Below are 12,808 nucleotides of genomic sequence, written 5' to 3' on the forward strand. Positions count from 1 at the left end.
TGTCTTCCTTTCAGTTTTCCCTTATCTAGCTTGAGATTCTTCAAGTGCCAAAAATAATATTGCATATTACTGCCAGAACATTTATCTTCTCGTTGAGCTCATTTCAGTGGAGGGATTTGTTCAGGAGGGCCTGGGAGGGGAAGTAGGATAGGTTTTTAATGCTCGTCCTTATACTAGTCTCAGTGTTTTGCAAGTTAAAAGACAAATCAGAAAAAGACAAAGTCACTCACACACACCAAGGGAGGTACCAATTTATCTTCAGACAACACAACCTCTATTTAATTTTCTATCCAGACACCCCAGCACCTTTTGCCAAAGTGTTACATGAATATGGGGCTGAATGAGGCTGTGGGAGGAAAGCATTTTTCTGCTGCTAATGGCAATACCTTAGTGTCACTCATGATTTATAGCCAGCAAAGAATGCTTTTTCTGGTCTATGTTCTGCTCAGTGTAATGAGTATAGGAGGAATAGTGCGGACGCCTCATGGAGCTCACAGGAGGAGACCTTCATTAGTTCAGTCCTCTCCAGTGTGGCAGCAAAGACTGTGAACATTAGAGGAGAAACCCTTTTGTTTCTAACTAGCTTATTGAAGTGCGTGAGCATGGAGTTGTCGCCGTGTCACTCTGCTAATGTGTCAGCCACTCTGCTAATGTGCCACAAACCTTCAGATACTGCTCGTCTCCAGGACGGGAGGGCAGCTCAGCTGCAAGGTGCGTCTCGCTGCGGTGTGGAAGGCAGAAGGGTGATGGGTCAAAGGACGAGATTTCAAGCTATTAAGGAGAGGATGTGCCCCTGGATGAAATTTTGAGGTTAATATGTCTTTCTCTATGAAACGCGGGGTAGATTATTGGCTCGGCTGGGACCAGGATGAGTAACATCAAAAGGGGACTGAACTCTGCCACGGTGCAGGAAGAACAGGGCCTCTACTAAAAGAGAGACAAGAAAGAAAGAACAGCAAACCTGGATCCATCACGCCCTGTATTCTGTCTTAGACCACGGCAATAACAGACGTTTAGGGAATGGGTGCTAACTTTACCACTTTGGTGGTCCATTACCCCATATTCCTAGCAGCAGCCACAACTGTTGTATTAGAGATCTTAGGGGGAACGTCCCTACCCAGATCATTTGTTGTCCATTTCTAGGCTTTTCATTCATGAATTTGTCTGATACCTCCCTGACCGTTCTGGCTGTTTCCCCAGCCTCCCTGGGGCAGCCCGTTCCAGAAGCTCATTCCCCTCTTTGTAAAGAAGCACTGCTTTTATCTGTCAAAGCCAGTCCCTAATAGTTTCAGCAAATGCCCTCTCGTTCTAGCACAGTGCTGAACAGCAGCTGGACATTCAGCTTCTCCACTGCTTTCTTCATTTTGTACAGCTTGATGATATCTTCCTTCAGACTTCTCCTCTTCCAGCTCAAGTCCCATCTCCTCCTAAGGCAGCTTCTTCATTCCCGATCATCTTATTTACTCTTCTGTGGACCTTGTCCAGTCCCACAAATATCAGAAAGGGCTGAATTTTGCTCCCAATTCCCATGAAGGAGTGGGATCTGTCAGCTTTAAATGAAGGCTCTGCTTAGTACCTTTGCTTGAGATCAGCTTGATGAGGGCTTTTAAGTATGTGTGGGGGAAGGACACCTCCTGGTGAGATGTCAGGCAGCCTTTCTGTGGCTGCAGCATCACCGTGTTCCTATTGAAATTGGATTACACTGGTCACCGAGTCAGCTCAGTGAGGCATGAAGTGCATCCCCAGTTCTTTTTATGAAGGCCAGAGCCACAAGGGCAGTTAGATCCCTACCTCTCCTTGAACTCTGGATTCAATAGATTTATCCAGTGGCAAGGCTGATCCCTGACTAGTGTCTAAATCGCAGCTTCATCTGTCCGTTCTACAAAGCAGAAATGTGAGGAATTGTGCATTTCAGGAAAGGAGCGACAAGTATTTGTTACTCAGCAACTGTCGCTCCCACATATTTTGGAAGAATTTGAGAACATCCTGCACCTCGGAGAAATCAATAGCTTAGCTGAGGAGGGAGAGAACTGGCAGCTAGTCCCCAAAACTTTGAGCTGGGAAGAGCTCTTGGGGCCGATGGAAGGAAAAAGTGCTTTATGTCTGCATGCTCCTCAGCTTGTCTCCTCAACGTGACTGTCTGCATCACTTTCTGGGCTCTTCATGGTGAAATAATCCATTGTTCTGCCATTTCTGTCTCACAGAGGCATTTCACAGCCATCTGAATGTGCTCTAATCCACCTGCCAGCTGCAATCGGCACACAGCATGGTTGTATTCCTGTCAGCCAAGGCTGGAGCACCAGAAACAAAAACCTTCAAAAGAGGAATCGACGAGAGATCTGCCTATGAAAACCGGGGAGGAGGCACTCAGGCCTGGGGGCTTGGTGGAGTTACACACGGTGTACCTTCAGAGCAAAGCCAGGCGGCGAGGCCAGGGCAAAATCTGACTTGCTTTCTGCCGTGGTGGCTGACTTCAGACAGGAATTCAGACGTGATTATTAAAGCAATAATTTAGGGCTTCAGTTGCTGGGAGCTAATCTGCAGGGTCGAACTCAGCAGATGGCTGAGTAAGTGGACCCCAGCTAATGCATTTATGCAGTGGTTCAGCGTTTTTGGTCCAGTTTTGTTACTGACAACTTTGCTATGTGAAATCCCATTTCTGTTTCCTAGGTTAGATAGAAGAATCGAGCGGCTTCAAAGTGCAGATCTCAACTCTCCAAGACAACCCTGCAGTACCCAATTAAGCAAAGCTAACGTAGCAAAACTAGCATGGCAAGAACTGACTGAATCTGTCTGTTGCTTGAAGGAGAGCAGGAACGCGAGAATGCTGCGGAGACAAAGACGTCTTACAGGGCTCGTCGGTCTATGTAAAATCTGCCTGGCACTGCAGGCCTTCATTGTGTGAAATTCCAATTGGCTTCAAGCAAAGTCAGTGGGAGCTGGGTCTTTAATACCCAGTAGTTTGTTTGGAAGTCCTGGTCTTTGCAATTATGTCATTAGAAGGACATGAGCTAATCTGCGCAACCCAAGCAGCTAGAGCAGCCTGGAAGGAACTTCTTTCTCTGAAACGCAGCTATTAAAGTATTTCTTGTAGATTTCTCAGACAGTGGGGAGACGTTCGGGGGTATTTTAGTCAGGTGCATGCTGTAAGAATAGTATAAGAAGAGATCATAGGAAATAAATGGAGGAGACCTGGAACTCCTCTGCCTAAACCATTTCTGATTGCAGGGAGCCTCATCTCCTCTGAGGCTCCTGTGATGGAGGTTTCGCCCTGCACGGTCTGCTCTGAGCCCTTCCCAATGTTTAACCAATAAACCTCCCTGACTGAAACCTATTACTTCTTGTCTCCTGGTAGACAAGGTTAGGAATTTATTACCTTCTCTACCACACCTTTACATTTTTAAAGGGTATTATCATGCATCTTCTCCACCATTTCTATGCTAAACCAAGCCATTTTTGGTGCTTTCTCATAGGGCTCATCTGCTGTACCTCTGCTTGCTCTTGCTGCTCTCCTCTGGACTTTCTGTGCTCAATAGCCAGCAGTCTTGCAGGCAAACAAAAGGACTGAAGGAGGTAAAAGGGTTCTGCAGAAATGTTTGGCTCTCAGAGCGATCATGTATACTGGAATGCCTAATTGGGAACTGCTCTTTTCCAAACACAGTGGCTGCCTCTACACTGTGGCAGGAGCCCAGGGTCTTTGTTTCACCGACAGCAGAGCTATTTCCATGTTCTGACTCATCAGCGGCTGTTTCTACACGGGTGAAAGCAGCAGCACTTTGCAGCACCACTCTAACCCTGCCAGGTGAAACCCACCGTGAAGCGAACGCTACCCTGCGAGTGGCACCAGTCCTGCAGAGCTCTGCCCCTTGTGAGCCTTGCCTCGTGTGTGGGGCTCTGGGTACGGCCATAGCATGAGCACACACGTGGCTCCAGGATGCAGTGACACAGCTGATGGGACACCACGGATGGTCACTGTGTCCAAACTTGCCTTTCCCAAAGAAGCTGGTGTCTCTCTCCGAGTCAACCTCAGGACTATTTCTTGTGCTGCTCGGTGCCTTTCTTCACGCTCCATCCCCATTTTGAGTGCCGCAGTCACTTCCTTACCCCCTTTCATCTACAAACAGGCCCAGAGAAAAAAACTTCAGGCAGTAATTGGAGCCCTGCTCTTGGATCCAGAGGCGCTGGTGGAAGAGGTTGCTGCCTCAGCTCTGCCAAGGTGCTTGAGCAAAGAGCTCTCCCTGCAGACCAGCAAAACGTGGGCAGTGCTGGCTTCTCACTGTCCCGGTATGCCCGTGCAGGACAGCTCTAATTGCTGTTTCTTCCACTTTCCCTCAAAGAACAGCTCTTATATTGTACTTCCTTGTACTGTATTGTATTGCATTTCCTTGTATTGTGGATAGAAAGTTTAAAAAAATCAGCTGGTTCTCTCTCCCAGCTTTATCAAATCCTAGATGAACTGATCATAAACTGCTGAGCCTTTCTTTCCTCTTCTGTGAAACAAGGCGACTATAGCACTTGGAGGCTTGTAAAACATGTCGTATATGCTAGCTGAATAGTGCTACTGTGGTAAAAAGCATTATAATTGAACACATTATAATTACGTTTCCATCACTTGTGTACTAAGAAGACAGACCTTACTTGGAAAGTGCTGTTAAATACTCACAGAAAAACAAATTTTGAATTCTCAGGGGTAAATATTTATTCCAGATTCTCAAAAAAGGAATGATTTGTGAATCCACGTGTGGGACGGTTATTAATGGCCACAGTGCCTGGAATTTTTCAGCAGCATCTGCTGCTTTCAATGTGGACCATGAATAGTTACTGAAGGATGACCACAGGCTTTGCTCCACTGCTCATAAGCATTTCTGAATTGTCTGGACAAGAATAATTCTAAACAAACCCCGACACTGTTATTTTATGTTCCAAGGAAGATAATTAAAAAAGCACAATTTTTAGCCAGTTCGTATTGTTGTCTTATGCTGTTTTTTATTCCTCTCCCTGATGACTGCTAAAATGTGCAGTTGGAAGAAGTGGCCTCCTCTGCTGAAAGCACCGTGGAAGATGACAGTCTCCGTGCACCAGTGGGTAGCCTGAAGAGAAGCGTGGAGCAGCGCTGCCACAGAGCAAATTTACAATGTCTCGTGCATACCCCAGCAATCATCAAAACAAAAAATTAAATCTTGGAACAGTGTGGAGGTGACCTCCTGGGAGAGAACATCTATCACAGCCAGATTGGGAAGCTATAAAGCAGCCCGTTGTCATGGCTTTTTTGATCAGGTCCTGTCTTCACTGACCTGTGGTCTGTATTGCATCAATTATTGGTGGAGACATTTATTTCTCTTTCTCTCTCTCTCTTTTAAGAAAAATACTTTTTTCGCCACCTGTGACCCTTTTATTCAAGGGTCTCAGAGTGTCTCATGTTCCCCCAGAGGCTGGAGTCTCTCTTGGGAAGTGTTTGAGCATCTCTTTGTGGAAGTGTGAGTTGCAGCTCATAGCACATGTATTAGCAAGTAGTTTGGTGAATGTCAGAGATAGGAAAGTCGGGTTTCCTAGAGGCCTTACATCTGTTGCCTCTCGCTCTGGTGCCTGGTGATGTGTGAGCTCACACACGTGCTGCTCTCTACTTGCTGTGTTCTTGCACAGAGCTTTTTGAACATAACAGGTCTGAGCTATGGCTCACTTCTCGTTAGCAAACACTAACGGGCATGGCACCAACTGCACGGGGGCCCTGTCATGGGGCAGAATCTCCTCGTTCTCTCCAATGCGTTCGCTCCTGCTTTGTCTCTTCAAGCTCTGTTTCCCAGAGCCCAAGGCATGGGTTCCCCTGGGTTCCTCACTGGGCTGCTACACAGATGAATAGATCCTGCTGTGGGAAGCTGCTTTCTGTTTCTCAGCGTGTATTTCCCCTTTGTTACAGTCTTCTTATCATGTCTGGTCATACCCCTGTATTTCTGGTACTGCTCTGTCCTAGGAGAAATAAATCAATTAGCTGCTTCCTCACGTGCACACCTTTCACTGTGCCAGCTCAGAAAGCAGAATGCCAATCCTGCAGCAAAAATTCTTCGTTTATGCATTCACACGACTTAAAAATGATTTACAAAAGCAAGTTAAAAATGTAGTTCCTAAACAAAATTTAATATATCTTTGTTGTTCAGTAGTTGTAACTCGGTGCAGATCTGATGTTTGCAAGCCAGAATTGCAAGGATATGCTTTCTTTTTATCAGTCTATTTTGATTTAAAAACTCTTATCTCTACTGAACTGTTGGCATTGGGCTAGCAGAATGTGCTGTATTAATAAACTCTCTTGGATATTTGTAGCCCTTTTATGATGGCCAGGACTTCTCGAGCTTTAGAGCTAGCACAATGCTACATAGAGCTTATTTCTTCTGCCCCTGCATGGTTGTGCTAATCCATGTGAGACGGATGCCTTCTGGCATTAACGAACAGGTGCAGCCCCTCCAGTGTGACAAAGAAATGACTTCGCCTGGCACTGTCTCGTGGTATATTTTCAGAAGAGACCGTATAAACAAGCCAGCACTTGTTATAACAAGCTTGGGGGTGTGACTTCATTCCTGGATATCGTCCTACTTCACAGACTACAAAACCTCTTTAGGCACCGGAGCTTTGACGGCTGGAGGCAGCTTGACTGTGTCTGTCCATGTGCACCGCGCTGCCAGGGGTCTGCTCAGGAGCCCTCCAGAGGGATGAACGTGCCAAGTCACCGTGAGGTGCTATAGGAAAAGAGGCCCTGGCACCGAGTTCTGCTTGCCAGGGACATGCAGACATTTAGAAATGTCGTGCAAGCCGAGCCACGGCTCGATGTTTTTTTAATTCCTGTAATCAACAGACAACTGCTGAACGCGATAAGGCGAGTGTCTGAGCTCGAAATGGAGCAGGGAACCGGGGAGGGGAGGGGAGAGAGACAGCAGGCAGATACCAGGTAGGAGGTGCAGATGTTAAAGCTTTGATGTTCTGCTCTTCAGTGGAAACAGCGAGGAGAAGATTAACAATACTGCACTCAGCAGTGGCATTATCCTGTCCAAAACACCAGGAGAAGCAGTTGTTCTGAATGTCACTGTGAAAACATGAACCATCGGGGTACTTGTTTCCTCTCTCAGCTGCTCTGTTCGAAAACAGATTAACATCACAGAGTCCAGGATTGCACCTTTTGTATTTGACAGAGCTGCTTTTTGTGCTCAGGAAAATTGCGGCCCTCCTCTTGGGTGTGTGGCACTTCAGCACTCGTCACACCGACAGCGTGGGGCAAGCCATCGGCTCCCACTGAAGGGGAAGGTGACGGATTTCTTTGCTGGTCATGCTGCTCAAGGTCCTGCAGCTCTGCACGCTGTCAGCATCCCAGATGTACCTCAAATGTGACATCAGAGAACAAACTAGACCCTCATCGTTTCCATATACACTGCAGAGAAGGAGAATGAACACGACCCTGGAGGGATTCCCATGTACTCGGTGTATCTCGAACTGGCTGTACTGGTATCTGAGTTCTTTGTGATACAGCACTAAGGGATTCACATTCTCCCATTCTCTCTCCAGGGCAAGATGTGAGTGCAAGAAGTGTCTTGTTCTGGTGGCTATCTTTAAAAAAATACGTATTTCATTATCTTGCAGGAGGCAAGATTAAAAACAAAAACAAACAGGGCCTCACTACTTTGGGACCACAAATCAGTGGAGTTTGTCATTGCTCCCAGGTCCTGAGGGAGCTCAGTTTGCAATCCCAGCTCAGCTCTCAGAGGGCTCTGCTGGCTCCTACCCAGGCGAGTTTTACCCTTTAGTGCAGGCCGCCAGCTGTGCCGTGCCAGGGGAGAAGCTGCTGGGGCTTGCCTTTACTGCTGGCACCGCGCAGCCTTTTACAGCACATCCACACTGCAGTGAGGGTAACTTCTGCCAGCCTTTCCAAGTCGGCTTTAATCCAGCCGTGGTGAGGACCAGCACTGCCGTGACACAGTGGGGCTTGGTGCTCGGTCTTCCCGAGGATTACTTACCCAGCTCCTCCAGAGGAGCCTGCTGCTGCAGCTCCACAGCTACCACATCCCTACCTGTGCCGACTGATTTACAGCTGTGTGCCTGCCACGTGGGTCTTTTGTCTGCACTGTAGGCAAAGACTTTAGATATTCTCAGCCAGAAAACATGGGCCAAGACCTTGCCTAGGATTTGAAGATTCCCTTTCCTTGCTGTCTGAGTGTTTCTGAGAAAGAAGTGATGCGGGGACACCCTGGAGTCCTGCTGTTCTGGTGACAGCTGTGGCTATGGGCAGCAGTGCTAAACGCTGCGGTCCCACAGGGACAGGAATGTCTGTCCAGTTCACCAGTCGTGGGTTGGGAATATTTTAGGACATCCTGCATGTCACATATTCTTCTGAACTCTCAGAGATGCAAGTATGCTGAAAGCTGTAGGACATAGGTGGAGAAAAGTCTACAAATTTAATTATTGTATGGGGGTTAACCTGGGACTGGTTCCTTCCCACCCACCCCAAAAAAATGGAGATAGGGTTAGAATCAACTATCTGTGCCAACCAGTGAGCAACTTCACTAGGACCATGGGATATTGATCTTCAAGTATTCTTCATCTCTTTGTGTTTCAGTTTTTTTCGTCATTAAAATGGGGAGTGAGAAGCGGTGTTTACCTGCCTCACATGACATACCTAATTACTGCTGTAGGGTAAGTTTCACTACTTTTGCAGCTAATGTGCCACATTAGAGCTGCAACCCCAAATGCCAAGTCTTCAAGTAGCTTTTCCTTCATGGACCACATAGACCAAGTCAAGCTTATCACATTTAACAGGCTTGGCACCAACAGCACTAATTTCCCAAGGTGATGACTTTGTAAGTGGCAGCTCCTCCCTAATGAATGTATTTACCACTCAATGAAACACATTTCTGTACTTTACAAGCTGTGAAAGGATCTGGGCAAACACTTTGCTCTGGGAAAAAAAAAAAAAAAACACCAGACAAAAAACCAACATGGATCAAACTCATTACCATGTTCAGTAAAGAATGGAGGCAGTTATCTTGACTAATTTCGGCAAAGTGTTACATGCTACTTAACTAAATTGTAAAAATATAAGGCAATATGTCCTGTCAGAGAGAGCAGCACAGCGTGAATACTGGAAAATAATAACACTTCACAGCTGCAAATTGCAAGGACAGAATTCATGTGCCTTCTGGGGGATGAGCTGTCAGGCCTTGTGCCGGCTCTGTCTCGTACTCTCATTTACGACCCCGAAGATAACGGCTCCCTCCTCTCGCATGGGCACGGCTGCTGTCAGAGCGCGGAGCTGCTGTGCCTGCGCAGCCTGCCCCGTCCTGGCCAGCAGTACTGCTCTGGAAGGAGCTGCTCTGCTTTCTGCACGGCTAATTCTGCAGTTCTGCTGGGGCCTGGGTGCCGTTGTGAGCGTGCAGGGTGTCAGGGCTCCACTGGGTGTTTTGGGAGTAAGCAGTGAACACAAGTCTCAGAGAGTGGGAGAAAACTCAGAATCCATTTCTTGAGGCGACATCTTTTTTTTTTTTTTTTGGTTCTCCAGGAAGAATGCCAGCAAAACCAGGGACAAGGACACACTATTCTCAGTGTTCCTGGGGAAAGAAATGAGTAGAATAAAAATGTTTATTTAAAGAAAAAATATTCAAGGCCCTATAGAGACAGTGTCATAGTCACAACTCTGCCTCTAAGAGCCACCAGCACTGTATTCTACCCTCTATAATGTACTCTTGTGGTGATGTGCGGCTTTGGGGAACTCTTCCTAGTCCTTTAAAGAGTGGTGAGTTTATTCTTAAACAGGAAGTCATTTTATTTGTTTATCCTGACGCAGTTTCCTAGATGGCTGCATTCTCCGTATGAAGCTTTACTGGTTTTTGGATACTTAGAGGTATCGTGCTCCTCTGTGACGAAATGGCAGCAAAGCTGGAGGTATTTCTTCATGACGGTTGTGAATGGTTACCCTTCAATTTCACTTTCCAAATCTGAATGGAATTAAAAATTTCAATTTTCATTTGAATTTCAAAAGCTCCCCCTTTTCCTTTAACTGTAATAAAGAAGGAACGGAAATGCCTGACTAGCCTTCTTTGTACTGTTCATTATTTTACACAAATGTATCACAACCTCAGCTAGGTTTCTTCATAAACCCTCTAGACAGTATTAGTCTTTTTAACTGTGCCTCTTCTCACAGCTTTTATTATTTTCATCACCTAACATATAATATTTTCATACCTCATTTGACAGAAAAATGGGCAGAGATCATATTTTACTTTGAAATATGAAGGGCACCTCTAAGCCTTGGTAACAATTTTACTGAAATAACTAGAATAGAGAAGTAATGTGAATCATTGTTCCTATTTTATTGTTTAGGAGAATTTAAATGAAAGTCTTGAAAATGTTTTATATAACCTCTTTGAAAGAAATGCCTTTCACTTATTGTAAAATATGTGCTAGTTTGACTACGGTTGAATAGATTTGGTTAAATGGCGACTTGGAAACTAAAGCCATTTCAAAGAAGAGAGGCGGATCCTGCTTTAAAAAATACAGGAACCCCGAGCACTATGTGAGGCTATAGCAACCTCGCTGAGAAATTGAAATTTTTATGATCCTGCAAGACTAAATGAGAGGTTGGTACAATAACTTTCTCAATTTAACAGTTATTTCATTATGGATAAAACAAGAAGATACTTTTTGCTACCTAATTTAAACCAAACATACCACTCTTGGTCTCTTTTCTTGTTTGATAATTTTGTGCTGAGAGTTACCTGTTCAATACGACAAAGGCAGCCACATTTAAGAGCCAGAAACTTGTGTATATAATTAGAAACTTTGAAAATGTTAACATTTCTGAGATCCCTGGTGTTTGTTCTTGCAAACAGTTCCCAAACATACCAGAATTCATCAGAAATATAACAAATCCCTTTGTCCTTTTACTCTGGTGCCTTTTTAAAAATAGTAACATCTTAATTGCAACATTTATGAGGGAAAATGGGCTCCTTTAACCTTCTGCGGGCAGACTGATGCTCACTCTTTGTCTCCATTTCTCCGACTGCTGCTCTATCATGTCGTTGCAGTTATGGTCAGTACAAAAACCATGAGTGGCAGCGAGATGGGAGCTACAGCAGACGTGCAGAGCCACGGTGGAACTAGTTCAGTGTGTGTTTGCGCTCAAATGGCTGCATAACCCCATCTATCACTATCTTGGAAAGCATTTCTGCTTGAGGGCTAACACAGAGATGATGTCCAATTGCACGCCACTCACTGGGAAAAGGCGCCTCAGCCCCACCGTACCTGAACAACATGATGTTGATTGAACAGGAGACAGGATTGAGCCTTGCAAGGCTTCACAGAAGAGGGAGGTCTGGATGGATGACAGTAATAATAATCTGCTACGATATCTCATTTATTTAAGCAGACTCTGAAGTCAACTCTCTCTGAAGTCAACTCAAAAATAAATGCTGGTACCTGCTGTAGTTCAGCAGTTGTCTTTTGAACTCCTTCAAAGTAGCCCTTGTACTTTATCAGTGAAACGAAGGGGGAGAGCCCTGTTTAATCTCCAGTGTTTTCTTTTGCAAGGCAACGGTGCTCAGAGCATCCTGGGAGCAAAGCACTGCTTCTCTCCTGAAGCACCAGGCACTCCTTTGCAACGCTCCTCGGGCTTACAACAGATACTGCTGCACAGCAGCTTCCTCTGTTCCTCACAATACTATTACAGCATAGTTAAATTAATTTACATGCTGCTAATATCACTTTTCTGAGATAAAGCAGTGTGTCCACGGAAGAGTCAAAATGCCCAAGTAAGGAAACAGCTTGAGTTCCTGACACAACGGACAACATTCATGCAGTGAGAAGCTCCTCTGCGAAAAAAAACAAGGGAAGCATGGCTGCTTTCATTCTTTTTTTTTTTTTCCTTTTTTCTTTTCTTTTTTTTTTTTCTTTTTTCTCTCAAATTATTATTATTTTATTTTTTTTTTTAGTTTATTAGTCCTGTGAAGCCTATCGGCCTTTTCTTCCAAACATTTGGCTAGGTAATAATTTCAACAAAATTCTAGCAGTCACATATTGATCTGGATAAAATACAGAGCTTTGGAAAAGTACATGGTTTGGATTAAGCTGTATAGGGTTTGACGCAGAACAGACAGTTTGCACCAATTATCTGCGCATAAACACAAGCAGACCACATAAACGGCTGCAGAACTTCAGGAGAATAAATAACTGGTTGCAGATTTAATACTGGCTGTCATATCACTACTTTGTGCATTTTGCTAATGACTTACTAGACAAGAGGAGCCCTTATTCTGCTTCTCTGAGATCTGAGAAGGCAGAAGATAGATGTGGTTTACATTTCTCTAAAGTTAGAACTCATGATGTAAAACACAGAAATAGACATGGATAGAAAAAAAGCCAAAATGTGTAATTTAAAAAACGTGTTAAAGTAATAGCTGCACGATACCCCGCTTTCCAGAGGGTTCAAAGAATTGGCTACGTGTATATAGCCCTATAAGGCTATTTGTTCCCCGGAGAGCAAAATGCTAATTTTCAGTGCTTGTGAACAGCAAGAAAACAATTACTGTGTTTTGTACGGCAACTTTCGTTCTTCAAAACTGAGGGAGAAATGTTGTTGGAGAAACGTTGGGACTCAAAGATCCCGTGGGCGTTTGGGTTGGCTGCACTCGGGGTGACACCATGCTTCGTGCCAGGAAAGTTTTCCCCACCGGCTGGTTCTGGACCAACCACCGCCTTGGCCATCGAGGTTTCAAGGCTATTTGGCTGGGTCTGAATTTTGGGTTGCCACCTCACTTGCCTCGTGGCTGGGAAC

The sequence above is a fragment of the Anser cygnoides genome, chromosome 14 (genome assembly GCF_040182565.1).
Source record: "Anser cygnoides isolate HZ-2024a breed goose chromosome 14, Taihu_goose_T2T_genome, whole genome shotgun sequence".
NCBI classification, from domain to species: domain Eukaryota; kingdom Metazoa; phylum Chordata; class Aves; order Anseriformes; family Anatidae; genus Anser; species Anser cygnoides.